General features: G+C 54.2%; 1 long non-coding RNA gene across 1 annotated transcript; it reads right to left on the bottom strand.

Annotated features, from left to right (window-relative positions):
• Nucleotides 1-5,611: 5,611 nt before the first annotated feature.
• On the bottom strand, nt 5,612-8,855 carry LOC134737094 (uncharacterized). The gene is made up of 4 exons (XR_010121657.1): nt 8,172-8,855; nt 7,029-7,140; nt 6,275-6,325; nt 5,612-6,005 (listed from the first exon to the last, which is right to left on the bottom strand). It is a non-coding gene; the product is annotated as an uncharacterized lncRNA (long non-coding RNA).
• Between the last annotated feature and the right edge of the window lie 173 nt (nt 8,856-9,028).

Raw genomic sequence — 9,028 nt, 5'->3', positions numbered from 1 at the left:
CCAGCGAGCATCTCTCTGGGAAGCTGACTTCTGCCCGGTACCTGGAGGACTGTAGGCCTTGGTGGTGGTGCTGTCACTCCAGGGCTTCCTGCCTCTCACTGATGCCCGCACCACCCTAGAGGGACTGTCATCTCTCCTGTCCCAAGCCTGGACTGGAAAGACGGAAGAGAAGCCTTAAGTAGGCCAGGACAACTCAGTGTGCCATGGCTGCCCATCCTTCAGGGGTCCCTGGCATGAGGACCTACAACACATCTGTTAGTCTTCTCAACAGGCCCTTGGCCCGGTCCCCTTTAAGAGACAAGAAGGGCTGGGCACGGTGACTCACACCTCTAATCCCAGCACTTTGGAAGGCTGAGGCTGGAGAAGGGCTCCAGCCTAGGAGTTCAGGACCAGCCTGGGCAACATGGTGAGACCCTGTTTTGTTTTGTTTTTTGTTTTTTTGAGATGGAGTCTTGCTCTGTCGCCCAGCCTTGAGTGCAGTGGTGCAATCTCAGCTCACTGTAACCTCCACCTCCCAGGTTCAAGCGATTCCCCTGCCTCATCCTCCCAAGTAGCTGGGACTACAGGCTTGGCCCCCATGCCCAGCTAATTTTTTTGTATGTTAGTAGAGACAAGGTTTCACCATGTTAGCCAGGATGGTCTTGATCTCCTGACCTCATGATCCGCCCGCCTTGGCCTCCCAAAGTGCTGGGATTACAGGTGTGAACCACTGCACCCGGCCTGGCAAGACCCAGTTTCTACAAAATATTAAAAAATTAGAGGCCAGGGCTGGGCGTGGTGGCTCACGCCTGTAATCCCAGCACTTTGGGAGGTCAAGGCAGACAGATCGCCTGAGGTCAGGAGTTCCAGACCAGCCTGGCCAACACAGTAAAGCCCTGTCTCTACTAAAAATACAAAAATTAGCCAGGCATGGTGGCACACGCCTGTAATCTCAGCTACTCAGGAGGCTGAGGCAGGAGAATTGTTTAAACCCGGGAGGCTGAGGTTACAGTGAGCTTGAGATCATGCCACTGCACTCCAGCCTGGGCAACAGAGTGAGACTCTGTCTAAAAAAAAAAAAAATATATATATATATATATATGGCCAGGCATGGTGGCTCATGCCTGTAATCCCAGCACTTTGGGAGGCTGAGGTGGGCAGATCACCTGAGGTCAGTAGTCTGAGACCAGCCTGGCCAACATGGTGAAACCCTGTCTCTACTAAAAATGCAAAAATTAGCCGGGTGTGGTGGTGCATGCCTGTAATCCCAGCCACTCAGAAGGCTGAGGCAGGAGAATCCCTGGAACCCAGGAGACAGAGGTTGCAGTGAGCCAAGACTGCGCCGCTACACTCCAGCCCGGGCAACAGAGCAAGACTGTCTCAAAAAAAAAAAAAAATCAGCTGGGCCTAGTGGTGCATTCTTGTGGTCCCAGCTCCTTGGGAGGCTGAGGTGGGAGGATCACTTGAGCCCAGGAGGTTGAGGCAGCAGTAAGCTGCACTCCAGCCTGAGCAACAAAGCGAAACCCTGTCTCTCAAAAAAAAAAAAAAAAAAAAAAAAAAAAGGAGAGAGACAAGAAGGGTCTGCTGCGTTCTCTCTTGGAATCCTGGAGAATGAGTGCAAAGCTTCGTGTGTGATTTTCGTGTTTTTTTTTTTTTTTTGTCTGCCTGCCTGGGCCTCCCAAAGTGCTGGGATTACAGGTGTGAACCACTGCACCCGGCCTGGCAAGACCCAGTTTCTACAAAATATTAAAAAATTAGAGGCCAGGGCTGGGCGTGGTGGCTCACGCCTGTAATCCCAGCACTTTGGGAGGTCAAGGCAGACAGATCGCCTGAGGTCAGGAGTTCCAGACCAGCCTGGCCAACACAGTAAAGCCCTGTCTCTACTAAAAATACAAAAATTAGCCAGGCATGGTGGCACACGTCTGTAATCTCAGCTACTCAGGAGGCTGAGGCAGGAGAATTGTTTAAACCCGGGAGGCTGAGGTTACAGTGAGCTTGAGATCATGCCACTGCACTCCAGCCTGGGCAACAGAGTGAGACTCTGTCTAAAAAAAAAAAAAAATATATATATATATATATATATATGGCCAGGCATGGTGGCTCATGCCTGTAATCCCAGCACTTTGGGAGGCTGAGGTGGGCAGATCACCTGAGGTCAGTAGTCTGAGACCAGCCTGGCCAACATGGTGAAACCCTGTCTCTACTAAAAATGCAAAAATTAGCCAGGTGTGGTGGTGCATGCCTGTAATCCCAGCCACTCAGAAGGCTGAGGCAGGAGAATCCCTGGAACCCAGGAGACAGAGGTTGCAGTGAGCCAAGACTGCGCCGCTACACTCCAGCCCGGGCAACAGAGCAAGACTGTCTCAAAAAAAAAAAAAAAAAAAAAAAAAAAAATCAGCTGGGCCTAGTGGTGCATTCTTGTGGTCGCAGCTCCTTGGGAGGCTGAGGTGGGAGGATCACTTGAGCCCAGGAGGTTGAGGCAGCAGTAAGCTGCACTCCAGCCTGAGCAACAAAGCGAAACCCTGTCTCTTAAAAAAAAAAAAAAAAAGGAGAGAGACAAGAAGGGTCTCTGCTGCGTTCTCTCTTGGAATCCTGGAGAATGAGTGCAAAGCTTCGTGTGTGATTTTCGTGTTTTTTTTTTTTTTTTTGTCTGCCTGCCTGGGCCTCCCAAAGTGCTGGGATTACAGGCGTGAGCCACCATGCCCGGCCTCGTGTTATTTTCATGATGTCTTGCCGGAGTGCCTATATGTCAGTGACTGGCATATAGTGGATGCCCAGTAAGTGTTCGTGGAATGATCACGAGGTGCCTGTGGGACATTTAGGAGACACATTCAGGAAACAGCTGAAGATTCAAGTCTGGATTCACCTCCACTTCAATTCGGGAATGAATTTGAGACAGGCTCAGGGCAGTCAACATAAATGCTGGTCACCGAGTCCTAGGGAGAGCCAGGAGTGAGGCCCACACAAGGAGCATCAGGAGTCAAGCAGGTGGGATGTGGTTTTCTTTCAACCTGGACATCCTTGGCATGTTAACCACAGAGGAGCTTTCACTTCCACAAGGAAATGTGCTCTCTCCCACTTCTCTTGAACTGTGAAGCCCTCTCAGTCCGTCCTCGGTTCCCATGGATACAAGCGAGAAGGGCACAGGGATGGATGGTAACTGTAGCCGGGAGCCCGTCTGGGAACGCCGAGCAGCACAGCCAGATCTGCCAGTTTATCGACAGCATCCAGAGGTTCAGATTTGTATGTGAGATCTGGTGTTTGAATATTGGCAACTACATTAGATTTTTTAAAAATCCTATTAGAAAAATAACAAATGTGGGCCAAATCCAGCATGAGGACGGCCAGGGCCCAGCATAGTGAGGAAGTGAGACGCCGGAACGCCAGCATGACAGCACTGGGCAGGGACAGCACGGCCAGGGCAGGAGGACAACCTCCAGGGAAGGGGCAGGGAAGCCTGGACAGGGCAAGAGCGTGTCAAGAAGCTGCCGACAGTGTCAACCAGGCAGATAAGGCCGAGTAGTCCCTCGTGGCATTTCACAACAAGGTGACATTTGCCAGATCAGTTTAGCCAAGCTGGGGTGGCTGCCAGGGTTAAAGAGGAACAAGGCGGGAGGGTGGGGAGGATGTGGAAGGAGAGAGTGCAGACAGCTCTTTTAAGAGGTTTGGCTGTGGTGGGCCAAGAGGACCGCCAAGCTCAGCTGAGAGGCCAGGGTGTGGGTGGTGGGAGGGGCCTGGGAGGCATCTGCTGGAGGATGGTGGGAGAAGATGGGAGAAGTTGGGAGGGGGCTGTAAGGAGAGAGTGGGGTGAAGGGCAGGGGCAAATGTGGAACCGTGGAGCCGGAGCTAGCCTAGAGTGGGGCAGGAGCAGGTGCCAGGCACCTCCTTGAAACAGCCACCCCCGCCCCGTAGGCCAGAAATGTGGTGCAATCACATGCCATTTAATCATCGTAACACCTTTGAGAACACATTATTAAAGGCATGTTTCAGATGAGGGTACTGAGGCTCAGGAACAGTGACTTGTCCAGAGTCACCCAGATGGAATGGCCGGGCCTGCCGCTCCAAGGATCAAAGGCCAAAGTGTTCCCCGCTGACCCACCAGTACTCCCTAGCTCCTGTCACGCGTCCCCCATCACCTGGGCTCCCATCCAGACTTTGCCACTCTACCAGCCGTGTGCCTCCAGGCAAGACACTGCCCCTCTTTGAGCCTTGGTTTCCCCACCTGTAAAATAATAGCAGCTGGGCGCAGTGGCTTACACCTGTAATCCCAGCATTTTGGAAGGCCAAGATGGGTGGATCACCTGAGGTCAGGAGTTCAAGACCAGCCTGGCCAACATGGTGAAACCTCGTCTCTACTAAAAATACAAAAATTAGCTAGGCATGGTGGTGGGCACCTGTAATTCCAGCTACTCAGGAGGCTGTGGCAGGAGAATCGCTTGAACCCAGGAGGCGGAGGTTGTGGTACGCTGAGATTGCACCACTGCACTCCAGCCTGGGTGACAGAGTGAGACTCCGTCTCAAAAAAATAATAATAATAGCAACCACTAGCTGCAAAGATCACAGTGTTCCGAAGCTGGGGTGCAAGGCTGTGCGGGCGGAGGCCGTGGGGACTGGGAAGTAAATGTTCTCGTGCCAGGCAAGGGAGGCCATTAGCACCCTTGGAGGGGGCAGAGCCCATGGCAGGGGGCTGAGTGGGTAACTGGAGAGGCAGCAGGCAAGGGAGGGGCTTTTCCCAGCTCAGAATGGCTTGAGCTCATTTGGATCAGCAGGGAGAGAGGCGGTGGAGGGCAAGGGACTGTTTTGCCAGAGTACAGAGGCAGGCACTCGATTCTGCCACTGCCTCCTCAGTGCAGGGCCCCACATGGCCTTGGTACACACATAAGGTACACACCATCCTCAGACTCTCCACGTGGCCCTGCTACAGGAAGGGAGCTGAGGCCCTGGGCTAAAGGGCTGGCCACAGGTCACCCTTTGAACTTGAGACTGCCTAAATCCAAAGCTGACCCTGAGAGTGGAAGAACCCCTCCCAAATGAGGCCTTAAAGGGAGGAAGTAGGGGAGGGGACCAGGGTTCCGGGGGTCATGGTGGAACAAGAACAAGCTCGCTGACTGACAGCCTGGGGGAACTCAGGAAACCAGCACCAGCCACTTGGGAGATTGTGCAGGGGGAGCCACTTCTGAGCCAGTGAAGACCCCAGGACCAAACTGGGCCCTCCCGCTCAGGTTTTTGGGGTACTGGAAGATCAACTGAGATTTCACCCAAGTTTCTTGCCACTGACAAAATGACCACGACTTGGGTACCAGGCAGATTAGGTAGGTCTCTCAGCTGCAATTCAAGCTAGTTTAAACAAAAACGGGGATAATTGAACTGAAAAAGTGAATGGCTTCAGACCTGGCTGGATCCAGGTAGCCGCCATCGGGACCCTCTCTTGTGCTCTCCACCTCTGGGCTCTGCTGTCCTCAATGCTGGCTTCGTTCTCAGAAGGCTCTCCCCTCTATTGGCAAGGATGACCCCCAGCAACTCCACGCCCATACCTGGCCAGCTCAGCAGCCCCAGTGGACAGAGGGAGCCTTTCATTTCTTTTTTCTTTTATTTTTTATTTATTTATTTTTTTGAGATGGCGTCTCGCCCTGTGGCCGAGGCTGGAGTGCAGTGGTGTGATCTCAGCTCACTGCAACCTCCACCTCCCAGATTCAAGCGTTTCTCCTGCCTCAGCCTCCTGAGTAGCTGGGACTACAGGCATGCGACACCACACCTGGCTAATTTTTGTGTTTTTAGTAGAGATGGGGTTTCACCATGTTGGCCAGGATGATCTTGATCTCTTGACCTCATGATCCACTCGCCTCGGCCTCCCAAAGTGCTGGGATTACAGGCGTGAGCCACTGTGCTCAGCAAGCCTTTCTTAATGGCGCCAGCGAAAGTCCCAGGGCCGACGCCCATTGGACTAACTTGGGTCATGTGTCTGTCTCTGAATTAGTCACTGGGTCTGACCCTTCCTGGCTTGGATGACATACTCCTGTTTAGAGCTGAAAGTGGAAGATCTGCCAGAAAACGGGATGTGGAGCAGGCCTGGCAGGGATGTCCACGGCACTTCCTCCCCTCGTGCCCAGGGCCCCGCCCCCAACTCCACTGCCAGACCTCAGAGCTGGAGCGTCTGGAACTTCTGATCAGACTCCAGCCCACCTCACCCCTGCATGCAGAAATAGGGGTGCTACAAGGGGAAGCCGGGAGGGTGTGTGGGGTACTGAAATGACCTGGGACAGACCTGGGTTCCCATTCAGACTTTGCCACTCACCAGCTGTGTGTCTCCGGGCAAGTCACTGACTCTGGGCCTCGGTTTTCCCATCTGTAAAATAATGATAACAATCAACACATTGACAGCACCTACTATGTACTGTTCCCATTTTAAGCACTTTCTAGATACTTTTTGAAAATCCTCATACTGACCCTAGGAAGTAGGTACCATCACTATCACCCCCATATTATAGTTGAAGATGAGTCAGGCACCAAGCTCAAGGTCACACCATTAGCACTAGACTCCTCAGGAGCAGAGCTAACGTGAATGAACGTGGCTGGCCCAGCGCCAGGGGCAGATACCTGGGAACAGCCATGAGCTTTGTGATGATCACGGGGCAATCAGTGTGTGCTTGGTGGGATCTTGCAGAGGTTGGAAGAGGCCAGAGAAGACTCCACCAGCTCTTGCTGAAAAAGTCTTGCAGCCTCCCCTCAGCCCTAAAACCTTCCCGGAGAGGTGTGGGGGAGCACAGAACAGGAAGGTGGGGGTGGAGGGAAGAGGGTGGGGCTGTGAGGATGGAGGGAGGGGGTTCTCCTAAGCCTCCATCCAGTCCCATTTTATTCTCACAACAGGTTATCAAAAGGAAACTCAGAGAGGGGAAGTGTTTCAGCCAAGGTCACACAGCAAAGGCCCAGTTTCTGGATCTCAGTCCTCCCTTGTCTCATCTTTTCCACTCTGGGGATCCAGAAGTCATTGGCCCAGCCTCCCAGTGTGTGTGTGGGGAGCTCATGCTCTGGGGGTAGGAGAGACCGACCTGTCAGCGACTTGAAGGGTGTTCGGTTTGGGGGTGGCAGACACAAAGTCCTGGTAGGAGGAACCCACCAGCCCACCAAGGCTGAGTGTGTGGGCTTCAGGGGCAACGGCAGCTGAAAGGAGGCAGGTTCTCAGAGGACAGTGACCAGTGGCCACCCACTCCCACCAGTCAGGGCAACTGAGAACTATGGGTCCACTGAGTTTGGCAAGTTAGGGGTTACTGGTGACCTTGGCCAGAGCAGTGCCAGACAAAATGCGGGGAGGAGGAGACAGAGGACAGATGTCTGTCTGCATCCTGTAGAAATGAGGGGATGAAGATAACCTGGAAGGGTGACGGGTGCAGAGACCAGGGGAGTGGGCTCTAGGGCATGCCAGCAGGGAACACCCTTGCTTCCCTGAAAATAGGGAAAACTGAGTGCAGGGTGTATGGGAACTCTCTATACTATCTTTATAACTTTTCTGTAAATCTAACACTGTTCTAAAATAGAAAGTTTATTTAAAAATGTTGATGGCAAGAGGTGAGAGTGGGCGTGGCTGGAGAGTTTGTAGGTGGCTGGTGGGGAGGCAGGAATTTGAGGAAGGAAGAGCATAGATGCATTTAGGGCTTCTGTTTTTTGGATGCAAAATTGAGTGTGCAGGAGGCTTGGGGGTGAGGGGAGCAGGGGGGCGAGGAGCTGTGAGCTAGGACAAGTCAAAGGAAGCTGGAAGAGGCTGAGGCCACAGATGCTCATGGCCAGCCATCTGTCTGCCCCTCCCCGGCTGCAGGGTCTCCCTCCTCCCCAGAATCAGGCTCTTCATGCCTAAGGGTGGGGGATGGCTGAAGCTCTGTTCCTCCATGGCTCTCCCCACTTCCCTTCCCCACCCTGTGTCACCCACTCCCTTAGGGATCCCCATTGCACACCAACCACACCTACTGGCCAGTTGGTCTAGGGCACAGGGCCTGGCTGTGTCCCTGCCTGGGCCTCACTCTAGTGGGGGCCATGGAGAAACTGCCATGGCCAGTGGTCCCTAGACATAGTGGGCACTGACTTCCCAAGGCAGGGGCCTGTATTTTTAGTTTTAAGAGGGTTCTCCCAACTCCAAAGCGCCAGGAACACTGCCACATAGGCAGCACTGCTGTCCTTCTCTTGGCATAGCCAATTACCCAATGCAGAACTCAGAGCCCCGGCTAGAACCACCTCCTCCTCCGTGGTGCGGTTGGGACCAGGTGAAGTTTGCTCAGGGAGGTCGAGGTGGGAGGCTTCCAAGAGGCTGGCCCTGAGCGTCCTTGGAGGAGCCCTGCCCTGGGAGTCTGGGGTTAGATGCTGCTTCCGGAACTCTACTTGGGACTCCTCTGGGAGGCGTGAGGCTTGAGAGAGAATGCAAAGGATTTCCTAGCTGGCCCCATCTGAGAGGGCACAGGCGTGGAGGGGAGGAGAGGCCTGGAATGGAGGGATAATGAGCTGGGTAGGGGCTGAGAATGGCCTGGAATAAGTGGTCATGGAGCCGAGATGGGGGGCTGTGGTTGGGAATTGGGAACTGGGATCAGAATGAGACTGGGATGGGCTGGACTGAAGATGTGCCGTGAGAAATGTTGGCGGGGGGGAGACACGTGCTAAGCATGGGGCTGAAGCTGGGATGGGAAAGGAACTGGGTTGGATTTGAGGGTGGGATGCAGATGGCAGTGGATATGATGGGATAGATTAGGCAAGGACCTCTCAGGAAAAGGAGATGGGCCAGGGGTGAGGTGGTGTGTGCGCTGGGTTGGGATGAAAATGGGTTTAACATGGGCTGGGACGCACCAGGAATGGAGATCAATGAAGCAATGGGTGGGGCCGGACCGGATTGGGACGGGGGGTGGGCGGGGGGAGGTGGGGACGGGGCTGGGTTCGGGGCTGGAAGGAGGGCTAGCGCCGAGGTTACGGACCGGGCAGGTGAGGGTTCGGGACGCGGGTGGGGCTGGCCCTGGAGCGGCGCGCAAGGGCGGCGGGTGAGGGGCGCGGGGGCGCCCGGGGCAGGCCG

The sequence above is a fragment of the Symphalangus syndactylus genome, chromosome 7 (genome assembly GCF_028878055.3).
Source record: "Symphalangus syndactylus isolate Jambi chromosome 7, NHGRI_mSymSyn1-v2.1_pri, whole genome shotgun sequence".
Classification (NCBI taxonomy): domain Eukaryota; kingdom Metazoa; phylum Chordata; class Mammalia; order Primates; family Hylobatidae; genus Symphalangus; species Symphalangus syndactylus.
This window is presented reverse-complemented; position numbering and strand designations above follow the sequence as displayed.